The sequence below is a fragment of the Ambystoma mexicanum genome, chromosome 10, assembly GCF_040938575.1.
Source record: "Ambystoma mexicanum isolate Mex_15411 chromosome 10, UKY_AmexF1_1, whole genome shotgun sequence".
In the NCBI taxonomy this organism is placed as follows: Eukaryota; Metazoa; Chordata; class Amphibia; order Caudata; family Ambystomatidae; genus Ambystoma; species Ambystoma mexicanum.
In genome coordinates this window covers 1,679,407,853-1,679,424,617 of record NC_090932.1, presented here as the reverse complement: position 1 = coordinate 1,679,424,617, position 16,765 = coordinate 1,679,407,853, and positions in this window count along the sequence as shown.

Sequence of the window (16,765 nt, the reverse complement as noted above, 5' to 3'; positions counted from 1 at the left end):
ACGGAGAGGTGCTGAGGCTCTGCCTGAACTGACAGGTGCAATGGCTGAGGCTCTGCCTGAACGGAGAGGTGCAATGGCTGAGGCTCTGCCTGAACGGAGAGGGGCAAGGGCTGAGGCTCTGCCTGAACTGACAGGTGCAAGGGCTGAGGCTCTGCCTGAACTGACAGGTGCAAGGGCTGAGGCTCTGCCTGAACGGAGAGGTGCAAGAGCTGAGGCTCTGCCTGGACTGAGAGGTGCAAGAGCTGAGGCTCTGCCTGAACTGAGAGGGGCAAGGGCTCAGGCTCTGCCTGAACTGAGAGGTGCAGAGGCTGAGGCTCTGCCTGAACTGAGAGGGGCAAGGCTGAGGCTCTGCCTGAACTGAGAGGTGCAAGAACTGAGGCTCTGCCTGAACGGAGAGGTGCAGAGGCTGAGGCTCTGCCTGAACGGAGAGGTGCAGAGGCTGAGGCTCTGCCTGAATGGAGAGGGGCAAGGCTGAGGCTCTGCCTGAACTGGCAAGGCTGAGGCTCTGCCTGAACTGAGAGGGGCAAGGGCTGAGGTCCTCCCTGATCTGACAGGTGCAAGGGCTGGGGCTCTGCCTGAACTGAAAGGTGCAAGGGCTGAGGTCCTCCCTGATCTGACAGGTGCAAGGGCTGGGGCTCTGCCTGAACTGAAAGGTGCAAGGGCTGAGGCTCTGCCTGAGCTGACAGGTGCAACGGCTGAGGCTCTGCATGAACTGAGAGGGGCAAGGGCTGGGGATCTGCCTGAACGGACAGGTGCCAGGGTTGAGGCTCTGCCTGAACTGACAGGTGCAAGGGCTGAGGTCCTCCCTGATCTGACAGGTGCAGGGGTTGAGGCTCTGCCTGAACTGACAGGTGCAAGGGCTGAGGCTCTGCCTGAACTGACAGGTGCAAGGGCTGAGGCTCTGCCTGAACTGACAGGTGCAAGGGCTGAGGTCCTCCCTGATCTGACAGCTGCAAGAGCTGAGGCTCTGCCTGAATGGAGAGGTGCAGAGGCTGAGGGTCTGCCTGAACTGAAAGGGGCAAGGCTGAGGCTCTGCCTGAACAGAGAGGTGCAAGAGCTGAGGCTCTGCCTGAACAGAGAGGTTCAGAGGCTGAGGCTCTGCCTGAACTGAGAGGGGCAAGGCTGAGGCTCTGCCTGAACTGAGAGGTGCAAATGCTGAGGCTCTGCCTGAACGGAGAGGTGCAGAGGCTGAGGCTCTGCCTGAAATGAGAGGTGCAAGAGCTGAGGCTCTGCCTGAAATGAGAGGTGCAAGAGCTGAGGCTCTGCCTGAACTGAGAGGTGCTGAGGCTCTGCCTGAACTGAGAGGGGCAAGGACTGAGGCTCTGCCTGAACTGAGAGGGGCAAGGACTGAGGCTCTGCCTGAAATGAGAGGGGCAAGGACTGAGGCTCTTCCTGAACTGAGAGGGGCAAGGCTGAGGCTCTGCCTGAACCGACAGGTGCAAGGGCAGAGGCCCTGCCTGAACTGAGAGGGGCAAGGGCTGAGGCTCTGCCTGAACTGAGAGGTGCAGGAGCTGAGGCTCTGCCTGAACGGGGAGGTACAGGAGCTGAGCCTCTGCCTGAACGGAGAGGTGCAGAGGCTGAGGCTCTGCCTGAACTGAGAGGGGCAAGGCTGAGGCTCTGCCTGAACTGAGAGGTGCAAGAGCTGAGGCTCTGCCTGAACTGAGAGGTGCAGACGCTGAGGCTCTGCCTGAACTGAGATGGGCAAGGGCTGAGGCTCTGCCTGAACTGAGAGGTGCAAGAGCTGAGGCTCTGCCTGAACAGAGAGGTGCAGAGGCTGAGGCTCTGCCTGAACTGAGAGGGGCAAGGACTGAGGCTCTGCCTGAACCGACAGGTGCAAGGGCCGAGGCTCTGCCTGAACTGAGAGGTGCAAGAGCTGAGGCTCTGCCTGAACGGAGAGGTGCAGGGGCTGAGGCTCTGCCTGAACTGAGAAGTGCAGAGGATGAGGCTCTGCCTGAACTGAGAGGGGCAAGGGCTGAGGCTCTGCCTGAACTGAGAGGTGCAAGAGCTGAGGCTCTGCCTGAACTGAGAGGTGCAAGAGCTGAGGCTCTGCCTGAACTGAGAGGTGCAGAGGCTGAGGCTCTGCCTGAACTGAGAGGGGCAAGGCTGAGGCTCTGCCTGAACTGAGAGGTGCAAATGCTGAGGCTCTGCCTGAACGGAGAGGTGCAGAGGCTGAGGGTCTGCCTGAACTGAGAGGGGCAAGGCTGAGGCTCTGCCTGAACAGAGAGGTGCAAGAGCTGAGGCTCTGCCTGAACAGAGAGGTGCAGAGGCTGAGGCTCTGCCTGAACTGAGAGGGGCAAGGCTGAGGCTCTGCCTGAACTAAGAGGTGCAAATGCTGAGGCTCTGCCTGAATGGAGAGGTGCAGAGGCTGAGGGTCTGCCTGAACTGAGAGGGGCAAGGCTGAGGCTCTGCCTGAACAGAGAGGTGCAAGAGCTGAGGCTCTGCCTGAACAGAGAGGTGCAGAGGCTGAGGCTCTGCCTGAACTGAGAGGGGCAAGGCTGAGGCTCTGCCTGAACTGAGAGGTGCAAATGCTGAGGCTCTGCCTGAACGGAGAGGTGCAGAGGCTGAGGCTCTGCCTGAAATGAGAGGTGCAAGAGCTGAGGCTCTGCCTGAAATGAGAGGTGCAAGAGCTGAGGCTCTGCCTGAACTGAGAGGTGCTGAGGCTCTGCCTGAACTGAGAGGGGCAAGGACTGAGGCTCTGTCTGAACTGAGAGGGGCAAGGACTGAGGCTCTGCCTGAAATGAGAGGGGCAAGGACTGAGGCTCTTCCTGAACTGAGAGGGGCAAGGCTGAGGCTCTGCCTGAACCGACAGGTGCAAGGGCAGAGGCCCTGCCTGAACTGAGAGGGCCAAGGGCTGAGGCTCTGCCTGAACTGAGAGGTGCAGGAGCTGAGGCTCTGCCTGAACAGGGAGGTACAGGAGCTGAGGCTCTGCCTGAACGGAGTGGTGCAGAGGCTGAGGCTCTGCCTGAACTGAGAGGGGCAAGGCTGAGGCTCTGCCTGAACTGAGAGGTGCAAGAGCTGAGGCTCTGCCTGAACTGAGAGGTGCAGAGGCTGAGGCTCTGCCTGAACTGAGAGGGGCAAGGGCTGAGGCTCTGCCTGAACTGAGAGGTGCAAGAGCTGAGGCTCTGCCTGAACAGAGAGGTGCAGAGGCTGAGGCTCTGCCTGAACTGAGAGGGGCAAGGACTGAGGCTCTGCCTGAACCGACAGGTGCAAGGGCCGAGGCTCTGCCTGAACTGAGAGGTGCAAGAGCTGAGGCTCTGCCTGAACGGAGAGGTGCAGAGGCTGAGGCTCTGCCTGAACTGAGAAGTGCAGAGGCTGAGGCTCTGCCTGAACTGAGAGGGGCAAGGGCTGAGGCTCTGCCTGAACTGAGAGGTGCAAGAGCTGAGGCTCTGCCTGAACTGAGAGGTGCAAGAGCTGAGGCTCTGCCTGAACTGAGAGGTGCAGAGGCTGAGGCTCTGCCTGAACTGAGAGGGGCAAGGGCTGAGGCTCTGCCTGAACTGAGATGTGCAAGAGCTGAGGCTTTGCCTGAACGGAACGGTGCAGAGGCTGAGGCTCTGCCTGAACTGAGAGGGGCAAGGCTGAGGCTCTGCCTGAACTGAGAGGTGCAAGAGCTGAGGCTCTGCCTGAACGGAGAGGTGCTGAGGCTCTGCCTGAACTGAGAGCGGCAATGCTGAGGCTCTGCCTGAAATGAGAGGTGCAAGAGCTGAGTCTCTGCCTGAACGGAGAGGTGCTGAGGCTCTGCCTGAACTGAGAGGGGCAAGGACTGAGGCACTGCCTGAACTGAGATGGCAAGGCTGAGGCTCTGCCTGAACCGACAGGTGCAAGGGCAGAGGCCCTGCCTGAACTGAGAGCGGCAAGGGCTGAGGCTCTGCCTGAACGGAGAGGTGCAGGAGCTGAGGCTCTGCCTGAACGGAGAGGTGCAGAGGCTGAGGCTCTGCCTGAACTGAGAGGTGCAGAGGCTGAGGCTCTGCATGAACTGAGAGGGGCAAGGGTTGAGGCTCTGCCTGAACTGACAGGTGCAAGGGCTGAGGCTCTGCCTGAACTGACAGGTGCAAGGGCTGAGGCTCTGCATGAACTGAGAGGGGCAAGGGTTGAGGCTCTGCCTGAACTGACAGGTGCAAGGGCTGAGGCTCTGCCTGAACTGACAGGTGCAAGGGCTGAGGCTCTGCCTGAACTGACAGGTGCAAGGGCTCAGGCTCTGCCTGAACGGAGAGGTGCAGGGGCTGAGGCTCTGCCTGAACGGAGAGGGGCAAGGCTGAGGCTCTGCCTGAACTGAAAGGTGCAAGAGCTGAGGCTCTGCCTGAACTGACAGGTGCAAGGGCTGAGGTCCTCCCTGATCTGACAGGTGTAAGGGCTGGGGCTCTGCCTGAACTGAAAGGTGCAAGGGCTGAACCTCTGCCTGAGCTGACAGGTGCAAGGGCTGGGGCTCTGCCTGAGCTGACAGGTGCAAGGGCTGAGGTCCTCCCTGAACTGACAGGTGCAAGGGCTGGGGCTCTGCCTGAACTGACAGGTGCAAGGGCTGAGGTCCTCCCTGAGCTGACAGGTGCAAGGGCTGAGGTCCTCCCTGAGCTGACAGGTGCAAGGGCTGAGGCTCTGCCTGAACTGACAGGTGCAAGGGCTGAGGTCCTCCCTGAGCTGACAGGTGCAAGGGCTGAGGTCCTCCCTGATCTGACAGGTGCAAGGGCTGGGGCTCTGCCTGAACTGACAGGTGCAAGGGCTGGGGCTCTGCCTGAACTGACAGGTGCAAGGGCTGAGGTCCTCCCTGATCTGACAGGTGCAAGGGTTGAGGCTCTGCCTGAACTGACAGGTGCAAGGGCTGGGGCTCTGCATGAACTGACAGGTGCAAGGGCTGAGGTCCTCCCTGAGCTGACAGGTGCAAGGGCTGAGGTCCTCCCTGAGCTGACAGGTGCAAGGGCTGAGGTCCTCCCTGAACTGACAGGTGCAAGGACTGAGGTCCTCCCTGAACTCACAGGTACAAGGGCTGGGGCTCTGCCTGAACTGACAGGTGCAAGGGCTGAGGTCCTCCCTGATCTGACAGGTGTAAGGGCTGGTGCTCTGTCTGAACTGAAAGGTACAAGGGCTGAACCTCTGCCTGAGCTGACAGGTGCAAGGGCTGGGGCTCTGCCTGAACTGACAGGTGCAAGGGCTGAACCTCTGCCTGAGCTGACAGGTGCAAGGGCTGAGGCTCTGCCTGAACTGACAGGTGCAAGGGCTGAGGCTCTGCCTGAACTGAAAGGTGCAAGGGCTGAGGCTCTGCCTGAGCCGACAGGTGCAACGGCTGAGGCTCTGCATGAACTGAGAGGGGCAAGGGCTGGGGCTCTGCCTGAACGGACAGGTGCCGGGGTTGAGGCTCTGCCTGAACTGACAGGTGCAAGGGCTGAGGTCCTCCCTGATCTGACAGGTGCAGGGGTTGAGGCTCTGCCTGAACTGAGAGGGGCAAGGCTGAGGCTCCGCCTGAACTGAGAGGGGCAAGGGCTGAGGCTCTGCCTGAACTGAGAGGTGCAAGAGCTGAGGCTCTGCCTGAACGGAGAGGTGCAGAGGCTGAGGCTCTGCCTGAACGGAGAGGTGCTGAGGCTCTTCCTGAACTGACAGGTGCAATGGCTGAGGCTCTGCCTGAACGGAGAGGGGCAAGGGCTGAGGCTCTGCCTGAACTGACAGGTGCAAGGGCTGAGGTCCTCCCTGATCTGACAGGTGCAGGGGTTGAGGCTCTGCCTGAACGGAGAGGTGCTGAGGCTGAGGCTCTGCCTGAACGGAGAGGTGCAGAGGCTGAGGCTCTGCCTTAACGGAGAGGTGCAGAGGCTGAGGCTCTGCCTGAACTGAAAGGGGCAAGGCTGAGGCTCCGCCTGAACTGAGAGGGGCAAGGGCTGAGGCTCTGCCTGAACTGAGAGGTGCAAGAGCTGAGGCTCTGCCTGAACGGAGAGGTGCAGAGGCTGAGGCTCTGCCTGAACGGAGAGGTGCTGAGGCTCTGCCTGAACTGACAGGTGCAATGGCTGAGGCTCTGCCTGAACGGAGAGGTGCAATGGCTGAGGCTCTGCCTGAACGGAGAGGGGCAAGGGCTGAGGCTCTGCCTGAACTGACAGGTGCAAGGGCTGAGGCTCTGCCTGAACTGACAGGTGCAAGGGCTGAGGCTCTGCCTGAACGGAGAGGTGCAAGAGCTGAGGCTCTGCCTGGACTGAGAGGTGCAAGAGCTGAGGCTCTGCCTGAACTGAGAGGGGCAAGGGCTCAGGCTCTGCCTGAACTGAGAGGTGCAGAGGCTGAGGCTCTGCCTGAACTGAGAGGGGCAAGGCTGAGGCTCTGCCTGAACTGAGAGGTGCAAGAACTGAGGCTCTGCCTGAACGGAGAGGTGCAGAGGCTGAGGCTCTGCCTGAACGGAGAGGTGCAGAGGCTGAGGCTCTGCCTGAATGGAGAGGGGCAAGGCTGAGGCTCTGCCTGAACTGGCAAGGCTGAGGCTCTGCCTGAACTGAGAGGGGCAAGGGCTGAGGTCCTCCCTGATCTGACAGGTGCAAGGGCTGGGGCTCTGCCTGAACTGAAAGGTGCAAGGGCTGAGGTCCTCCCTGATCTGACAGGTGCAAGGGCTGGGGCTCTGCCTGAACTGAAAGGTGCAAGGGCTGAGGCTCTGCCTGAGCTGACAGGTGCAACGGCTGAGGCTCTGCATGAACTGAGAGGGGCAAGGGCTGGGGATCTGCCTGAACGGACAGGTGCCAGGGTTGAGGCTCTGCCTGAACTGACAGGTGCAAGGGCTGAGGTCCTCCCTGATCTGACAGGTGCAGGGGTTGAGGCTCTGCCTGAACTGACAGGTGCAAGGGCTGAGGCTCTGCCTGAACTGACAGGTGCAAGGGCTGAGGCTCTGCCTGAACTGACAGGTGCAAGGGCTGAGGTCCTCCCTGATCTGACAGCTGCAAGAGCTGAGGCTCTGCCTGAATGGAGAGGTGCAGAGGCTGAGGGTCTGCCTGAACTGAAAGGGGCAAGGCTGAGGCTCTGCCTGAACAGAGAGGTGCAAGAGCTGAGGCTCTGCCTGAACAGAGAGGTTCAGAGGCTGAGGCTCTGCCTGAACTGAGAGGGGCAAGGCTGAGGCTCTGCCTGAACTGAGAGGTGCAAATGCTGAGGCTCTGCCTGAACGGAGAGGTGCAGAGGCTGAGGCTCTGCCTGAAATGAGAGGTGCAAGAGCTGAGGCTCTGCCTGAAATGAGAGGTGCAAGAGCTGAGGCTCTGCCTGAACTGAGAGGTGCTGAGGCTCTGCCTGAACTGAGAGGGGCAAGGACTGAGGCTCTGCCTGAACTGAGAGGGGCAAGGACTGAGGCTCTGCCTGAAATGAGAGGGGCAAGGACTGAGGCTCTTCCTGAACTGAGAGGGGCAAGGCTGAGGCTCTGCCTGAACCGACAGGTGCAAGGGCAGAGGCCCTGCCTGAACTGAGAGGGGCAAGGGCTGAGGCTCTGCCTGAACTGAGAGGTGCAGGAGCTGAGGCTCTGCCTGAACGGGGAGGTACAGGAGCTGAGCCTCTGCCTGAACGGAGAGGTGCAGAGGCTGAGGCTCTGCCTGAACTGAGAGGGGCAAGGCTGAGGCTCTGCCTGAACTGAGAGGTGCAAGAGCTGAGGCTCTGCCTGAACTGAGAGGTGCAGACGCTGAGGCTCTGCCTGAACTGAGATGGGCAAGGGCTGAGGCTCTGCCTGAACTGAGAGGTGCAAGAGCTGAGGCTCTGCCTGAACAGAGAGGTGCAGAGGCTGAGGCTCTGCCTGAACTGAGAGGGGCAAGGACTGAGGCTCTGCCTGAACCGACAGGTGCAAGGGCCGAGGCTCTGCCTGAACTGAGAGGTGCAAGAGCTGAGGCTCTGCCTGAACGGAGAGGTGCAGGGGCTGAGGCTCTGCCTGAACTGAGAAGTGCAGAGGATGAGGCTCTGCCTGAACTGAGAGGGGCAAGGGCTGAGGCTCTGCCTGAACTGAGAGGTGCAAGAGCTGAGGCTCTGCCTGAACTGAGAGGTGCAAGAGCTGAGGCTCTGCCTGAACTGAGAGGTGCAGAGGCTGAGGCTCTGCCTGAACTGAGAGGGGCAAGGCTGAGGCTCTGCCTGAACTGAGAGGTGCAAATGCTGAGGCTCTGCCTGAACGGAGAGGTGCAGAGGCTGAGGGTCTGCCTGAACTGAGAGGGGCAAGGCTGAGGCTCTGCCTGAACAGAGAGGTGCAAGAGCTGAGGCTCTGCCTGAACAGAGAGGTGCAGAGGCTGAGGCTCTGCCTGAACTGAGAGGGGCAAGGCTGAGGCTCTGCCTGAACTGAGAGGTGCAAATGCTGAGGCTCTGCCTGAATGGAGAGGTGCAGAGGCTGAGGGTCTGCCTGAACTGAGAGGGGCAAGGCTGAGGCTCTGCCTGAACAGAGAGGTGCAAGAGCTGAGGCTCTGCCTGAACAGAGAGGTGCAGAGGCTGAGGCTCTGCCTGAACTGAGAGGGGCAAGGCTGAGGCTCTGCCTGAACTGAGAGGTGCAAATGCTGAGGCTCTGCCTGAACGGAGAGGTGCAGAGGCTGAGGCTCTGCCTGAAATGAGAGGTGCAAGAGCTGAGGCTCTGCCTGAAATGAGAGGTGCAAGAGCTGAGGCTCTGCCTGAACTGAGAGGTGCTGAGGCTCTGCCTGAACTGAGAGGGGCAAGGACTGAGGCTCTGTCTGAACTGAGAGGGGCAAGGACTGAGGCTCTGCCTGAAATGAGAGGGGCAAGGACTGAGGCTCTTCCTGAACTGAGAGGGGCAAGGCTGAGGCTCTGCCTGAACCGACAGGTGCAAGGGCAGAGGCCCTGCCTGAACTGAGAGGGCCAAGGGCTGAGGCTCTGCCTGAACTGAGAGGTGCAGGAGCTGAGGCTCTGCCTGAACAGGGAGGTACAGGAGCTGAGGCTCTGCCTGAACGGAGTGGTGCAGAGGCTGAGGCTCTGCCTGAACTGAGAGGGGCAAGGCTGAGGCTCTGCCTGAACTGAGAGGTGCAAGAGCTGAGGCTCTGCCTGAACTGAGAGGTGCAGAGGCTGAGGCTCTGCCTGAACTGAGAGGGGCAAGGGCTGAGGCTCTGCCTGAACTGAGAGGTGCAAGAGCTGAGGCTCTGCCTGAACAGAGAGGTGCAGAGGCTGAGGCTCTGCCTGAACTGAGAGGGGCAAGGACTGAGGCTCTGCCTGAACCGACAGGTGCAAGGGCCGAGGCTCTGCCTGAACTGAGAGGTGCAAGAGCTGAGGCTCTGCCTGAACGGAGAGGTGCAGAGGCTGAGGCTCTGCCTGAACTGAGAAGTGCAGAGGCTGAGGCTCTGCCTGAACTGAGAGGGGCAAGGGCTGAGGCTCTGCCTGAACTGAGAGGTGCAAGAGCTGAGGCTCTGCCTGAACTGAGAGGTGCAAGAGCTGAGGCTCTGCCTGAACTGAGAGGTGCAGAGGCTGAGGCTCTGCCTGAACTGAGAGGGGCAAGGGCTGAGGCTCTGCCTGAACTGAGATGTGCAAGAGCTGAGGCTTTGCCTGAACGGAACGGTGCAGAGGCTGAGGCTCTGCCTGAACTGAGAGGGGCAAGGCTGAGGCTCTGCCTGAACTGAGAGGTGCAAGAGCTGAGGCTCTGCCTGAACGGAGAGGTGCTGAGGCTCTGCCTGAACTGAGAGCGGCAATGCTGAGGCTCTGCCTGAAATGAGAGGTGCAAGAGCTGAGTCTCTGCCTGAACGGAGAGGTGCTGAGGCTCTGCCTGAACTGAGAGGGGCAAGGACTGAGGCACTGCCTGAACTGAGATGGCAAGGCTGAGGCTCTGCCTGAACCGACAGGTGCAAGGGCAGAGGCCCTGCCTGAACTGAGAGCGGCAAGGGCTGAGGCTCTGCCTGAACGGAGAGGTGCAGGAGCTGAGGCTCTGCCTGAACGGAGAGGTGCAGAGGCTGAGGCTCTGCCTGAACTGAGAGGTGCAGAGGCTGAGGCTCTGCATGAACTGAGAGGGGCAAGGGTTGAGGCTCTGCCTGAACTGACAGGTGCAAGGGCTGAGGCTCTGCCTGAACTGACAGGTGCAAGGGCTGAGGCTCTGCATGAACTGAGAGGGGCAAGGGTTGAGGCTCTGCCTGAACTGACAGGTGCAAGGGCTGAGGCTCTGCCTGAACTGACAGGTGCAAGGGCTGAGGCTCTGCCTGAACTGACAGGTGCAAGGGCTGAGGCTCTGCCTGAACAGAGAGGTGCAGGAGCTGAGGCTCTGCCTGAAAGGAGAGGTGCAGAGGCTGAGGGTCTGCCTAAACTGAGAGGGGCAAGGGCTGAGGCTCTGCCTGAACGGAGAGGTGCAGAGGCTGAGGCTCTGCCTGAACGGAGAGGTGCAGAGGCTGAGGCTCTGCCTGAACTGAGAGGTGCAGAGGCTGAGGCTCTGCATGAACTGAGAGGGGCAAGGGTTGAGGCTCTGCCTGAACTGACAGGTGCAAGGGCTGAGGCTCTGCCTGAACTGACAGGTGCAAGGGCTGAGGCTCTGCATGAACTGAGAGGGGCAAGGGTTGAGGCTCTGCCTGAACTGACAGGTGCAAGGGCTAATGCTCTGCCTGAACTGACAGGTGCAAGGGCTGAGGCTCTGCCTGAACTGAGAGGGGCAAGGGCTGAGGCTCTGCCTGAACTGAGAGGTGCAAGAGCTGAGGCTCTGCCTGAACGGAGAGGTGCAGAGGCTGAGGCTCTGCCTGAACGGAGAGGTGCAGAGGCTGAGGCTCTGTCTGAACTGAACGGTGCAAGGGCTGAGGCTCTGCCTGAACTGACAGGTGCAAGGGTGAGGCTCTGCCTGAACTGACAGGTGCAAGGGCTGAGGCTCTGCCTGAACTGACAGGTGCAGGGGTTGAGGCTCTGCCTGAACTGACAGGTGCAAGGGCTGAGGCTCTGCCCGAACGGAGAGGTGCAGAGGCTGAGGCTCTGCCTGAACGGAGAGGTGCAGAGGCTGAGGTTCTGCCTGAACTGAGAGAGGCAAGGGCTGAGGCTCTGCCTGAACTGAGAGGAGCAAGGGCTGAGGCTCTGCCTGAACTGAGAGATGCAAGAGCTGAGGCTCTGCCTGAACGGGGAGGTGCAGAGGCTGAGGGTCTGCCTGAACGGAGAGGGGCAAGGCTGAGGTTCTGCCTGAACTGAGAGGTCCAAGAGCTGAGGCTCTGCCTGAACGGAGAGGTGCAGAGGCTGAGGGTCTGCATGAACGGGGAGGTGCAGAGGCTGAGGGTCTGCCTGAACGGAGAGGGGCAAGGCTAAGGTTCTGCCTGAACTGAGAGGTCCAAGAGCTGAGGCTCTGCCTGAACGGAGAGGTGCAGAGGCTGAGGCTCTGCCTGAACTGAGAGGGGCAAGGCTGAGGCTCTGCCTGAACTGAGAGGTGCAAGAGGCGAGGCTCTGTCTGAACTGACAGGTGCAAGGGCCGAGGCTCTGCCTGGATTGAGAGGTGCAAGGGCCAAGACTTTGCCAGAACTGACAGTGCAGGGGCTCAGGCTCTGCCTGAACTGAGAGGTGGAAGGGCTGAGGCTTTGCCTGAACTGACAGTGCAGGGGCCGAGGATCTGCCTGAACTGAGAGGGACAGGGGCCAAGGCTCTGCCTGAACTGACAGGTCCAAGGGCCGAGGCTCTGTCTGGATTGAGAGGTGCAAGGGCCAATGCTTTGCCTGAACTGACAGTGCAGGGGCTGAGGCTCTGCCTGAACTGAGAGGTGCAAGGGCTGAGGCTTTGCCTGAACTGACAGTGCAGGGGCCGAGGCTCTGCCTGAACTGAGAGGGGTAGGGGCCAAGGCTCTGCCTGAGCTGAGAGGGCAGAGGCTGAGGGGCAGAGGCTGAGGCTCTGCCTGAACTGAGAGGTGCAAGGGCTCAGGCTCTGCCTGAACTGAGAGGTGCAAGGGCTCAGGCTCTGCCTGAGCTGACAGGTGCAAGGGCTGAGGCTCTGCCTGAACTTAGAGGTGCAGAGGCTGAGGCTCTGCCTGAACTGAGAGGTGCAAGGGCTGAGGCTCTGCCTGAACTGAGAGGTGCAAGGGCTGAGGCTTTGTCTGACTGACAGTGCAGGGGCTGAGGCTCTGCCTGAACAGAGTTGCAACGGCTGAGGTTCTACCTGAGCTGACAGGTGCAAGGGTTGAGGCTTTTCCTGAACTGACAGGTGCAAGGGCTGAGGCTCTGCCTGACTTACAGGTACAAGGGCTGAGGTCCTCCCTGATCTGACAGGTGCAAGGGCTGGGGCCCCACCTTATCTGACAGCTGCAAGGGCTGGGGCTCTGCCTGGACTAAGAGGTGCAAGGGCCGAGGCTTTGCCTGAACTGACAGTGCAGGGGCTGAGGCTCTGTCTGAACTGAGAGGTGCAAGGGCTGAGGCTTTGCCTGAACTGAGAAAATTACGTTTGATAGGCCATCTGGTCCTGGGGCATGAGAGGTACTAGCTTTCTTTATCAAGGTGACTATTACCTCCAAGTCGTGATCCAAATTCCAGACCGGCTGTGATTTAAAGATCTGTAATTCTAAGGAACCCGGTTCGGAGTATAACCTTTCAAAATGGTTTGTCCATTTATCCTCCGAGACAGCGTTTGATTGATCATTTGTCTGAGTGTTACCATTAGATTTAATCAAATTCCATACTGCGCACAAATCTTTCTTACTGATGGCTTTAAGCATTCTTTCTGCATTCTGTTGGACCATAGAAACCGATTCCAACAAAGCCAATATTTATATTGGTTTTTCAGTTTCTTGATGAATGTGTCTATATCGGCCAAGGGGTTATTCTTAAGGAGCCTAATTGCATTCCTCAGAGCACGTCTTTTCACGACTAGCTGTATATAATCACCTGAGAAATTGAGCATGTGTGAAATTCCGAGAGGAAAATAACTTACTGTTTGTTCGTCGTATCAGGCCCTGGTGCTAACGTTTCAACTGCACTCTCATTCTAGAGAAGCCAGAGACTGTGCTAAGCTTGAGTTTACCATCATATCCTGTGCTGAAAACGTGGTGAAGGGAAGCCAAAGGCTTGAACATCCTGACATATTATTTCTTGAACACTTCTTTCTTTTACAAAACATTGTTTCCACATTATTTGTATTTAGAGGTAAGGATTGGCAATAGGTTTATTAGTATAGGCACTTTTATTTTGACGAGACACCACTAGGACCTGCGTTATTATTTGATGGCCGTAGCTTGCTCCCATCTGTAGATTTAGGATTAGATGGGCGTTTCTCAAACCCTTTTTGAAGTTCAATAAACACCCTTGAATTGTGGTCACGTGTGTCTGTCTTACTGTTGATAACATGCCTTCCTTAGAGACATTTGGAGCATCATCAGACCTTCTTCAAATTAACAGTGCTTGACTTGATGATCTGTTACCAAACCATTGAAATCTTGGCCTCAGATGCATCCTTCTATATGAAAGATAGAAGGGGCATGCTAGAAGGAAGTGCTCCAGTGATTTGACCCTATGCAGGCAGTATAGACATTTATTTGATTCCGTCGTAACCCGTGCATTCCGTATTGCTGCCACTGGTAGGATGCTAGGATGTTGAACCTTTATTTAGTATACAGCAAACTAGGTCTCATAATATCCAAATATGATTTATATCCCCTGCTGCTCTTATTCTCCAAATAGATTATCATTGCAGAAGTGAATACAGATCTCAAGAAGTCCTGATCTATTTTCTGCTGGTAGGTTGCTTCGATGATTTGTTTAGCGTTACCCCCAATGTCAGCAGGACACTGCCAGAGATCACTATGACCTATCAAATGCAGCCAACTTTTGACACACGAAAACCACTTCATACACAAAGCTCCTGGCTGCCCCCAAAATGTCAATAAACGTATGTAGCTCCACTCTGCTCCACAATCTTATTCAATGTAAAATGGGTATTAGGGTCACAATGGCCCCTGTGGCAGGTAGAGCAATCTCCCCGTCGATTAAGATTGTGGATGTCCCACACGGGAGTCTTAGGGTGTTCTTTATTAAACCATTCTCAAATGTCCCCAATTTCCTACAGTTCGAGTGGCCCCAGAGCTCTGCACCATATAAGGCAGCCTGCTTGACTTGGGCCTTTTACATCTGAAGAAAGGAGGAGTTGAGTGGTAGAGGCCAGGAGGGAGGAGGAGAGGTCTGCCCACTCAGAGAGAAATGAGGTGATTTGACCAGGAGGCCGGTAGATGGTAACCACAGTAAGAGAAAGGCGAGAGAGAAAGCCTACAGCCAAGGCATTCAAAAGAGAAGTAAGTCTGAGTGGGAATGATAGAGGCAGGAATCCACTCAGGAAAGATCAAGGCTACCCCCCCCCCCCACCGGGAGGATCTGGGTGCTGAGAGGATCTTGTAGCCATCAGGGAGGAGAGTGTATAAGCTCGTGACTGAGCTGGCCGTGAACCATGTCTTAGTAAGACCAAGGACATCAAGGTCTAGTTCTTCAAGGAGGTGGCAGATGTCAGAGGAGTGTTTGACGGCAGAGCAAGAGTTGAGAGTGGCAATATGAAGAAGGTTGCCAGCCTTAAAGACCTTCCGGGGAGGGGTACAGATCGGAGGTATGCCCTGTGGAGGAGAAAGAGCCCTCGGAGGGGCAGAGGAGGAGGAGGAGGAGAGTGAGGGCAAGGTAGCCAAGGGGGGAGAGGAGGGGACAGCAGGAGATGAAAGGAAATTGATGAGGCGAGGGAAGCGCCTATCAAAGAGGAGGAGATTGGCCTGAGGGCCTTGGACGATGACAGGGCCATTAGGTAGACATTAATGAATGTATCTATGTTAAATGGTAACCCTACCCCCTCACAAACCTATGAGAACAAATGCAGTTGCATTTTTCACCCAGAGGACAATTTAGAATCGCATCATACGCCAACAATAAAACAGGGATTTTGTCTCCAGCCAGAGCCGGGGCATCAGTGTTAGGCAGAATCCTGTGCAGTTCCCTTAGGGAGCACTACAGAAGATTAGGACTACAGGTGTGAGCAATAAATCCCCTTTGGTATCAGTCTGTACCACAAAGATTTAGTTGGTAGCTGTGGCTGAGTAGTCAGACTTATCTCAAGAGGGAGATGAGCAGTATTCAGGGTTTACACAATAGGCCTTCAGCACTTTGGAAGAAGGAAACACTGACCAAAGCTTTGTATTAAAAAGGAATATATATTTATTTTGTACACTACTAATAAAACACCTTTATCACGGTTCTTAAGTAAGTTAAATTCAGTCAAAGGATGTATACACAACTCCCTAGTTAAATTGTAGACAAGTTTGAGCAAGAGTGAAAACTGAGCAAAATGGCACAGTGAAAACCAAACACAAATGGCACTCTAGCAATTTCTTCCAAGGGAATGAAAACACAAGTCATATAGAAATATCTTCTTATAGGCCCCAGCAACACTTCCCATGGGTTTGTGAACCAGTTTAGGCAAGGCAGTACATCAGTATAGCAAATACTTAAATGAAAACTGAGCAACATGGCACAAGGTTTAAAAGTGGGAAGGAAGGGGTGTTTATAAGAAGTAGGTGCACCAACACAGTTCTAGCTGAGAAGCAATCTAGTGAATACAGTTCTAACAAATGTAGCCAGAGTCTGTAGGCCTGTGCCAGAGTCAGTGGTACAGGGCAAGGGCCCAGGAGCAAAACGTACTGCAGTCAAGTCTTTGGTTAACGAGGTTGAAAAGGTGGATGCAGAAGGTGAAAGACAATGTTAAGAGAGAGGGGCGGCCAACCCAACAGGTAGGTAAAGGATTTAAAACACCTTTAGCTCTACCACGCAGAAAGGGCAGCCTGGCAGAACAATGTACCTTATAAATGAAGAAGTGGCTCCTGAAGTGGCTCCTGCGGTGGCGGTTGTTCCTGGTAGTTCCTGCAGTTAGGGGGATCCAGCAGAGGAAGAGAGGTTCTCGTCGTGGAGGACGGTTCGTGTTACTGCACTACCCAGGGATGAAACCAGCCGCGGTGCTGCCCGACGAATAAAAGGTACGCTCCTTTAAATCGCGGTCTGGGTGGACGGGTGCCTGGCTACCCGGTCTCCAAGTAAAGGGTACTGGTGATTCGACCAGGGCAGGTCCAGGAAGGCGATTGGCAAACTGGTTGGCCCCACCAGCTCAAGGGAAGAAGGCTCTTGCAGATGAAGATCTTCTCTCGTCGTGTGGAGAAAAGTGGTGAGACGCTGCAGCAGGGCTTCACCGGTGGTTCAGTCATTGCAGATGTCTTTAGCTTCTCTCCTCTTCGGCTTCTGAGTTCCAGTGGCGACGTCTTGCTCTTCAGTCCTCAGGACCCTGTTTTATGCAAAAAGAGCCCATTTATACAGCCTAGCTGTCACTCACACAGTGGAGTGGTCATCTTGGTGGGAGACCCTCCAGCCTATCAGGATAGAGTGTGACATGGGTTGCTGAGGCAACCCTGTCCAGGGGTCCAACTCCCCCTCCCACACAATGGATCCACCCTAGACTCAGTGGCGCCGAAAGGAGGGCTTCTTGGCAGAAGCCCGCCAAAAGGACGAACAAAGGATCCCTGACCTGGGTTAGGAGTTTAGAGAAAGACACGAGAAAGAAGTTATATAAAAGTTCTGGCAAATAAAACCTACCAGAGTAAAGTTAATATTAAAATACACCGGCGGTATGTTAGAGGCTGTCAGAGAATGTGGTAGCCTCGAACAATGGGAAAATCCCATAGGAAAATATTCACGGTTGAATATTTACGGTAGTAACCACTGCCACCAGCCAGAAACTTTTGCGAGAGGGACTGTACGGTACCCTCTCGAAAATGAACACAAGGGAAAATCTATTAACCCTTCCCAGTACCTCCATAGTAAGATGGGTTGTACTGGTTTAGTTCACAAAAATTGACTAGTAAAGTCAATGGGGACTTTACATGCCC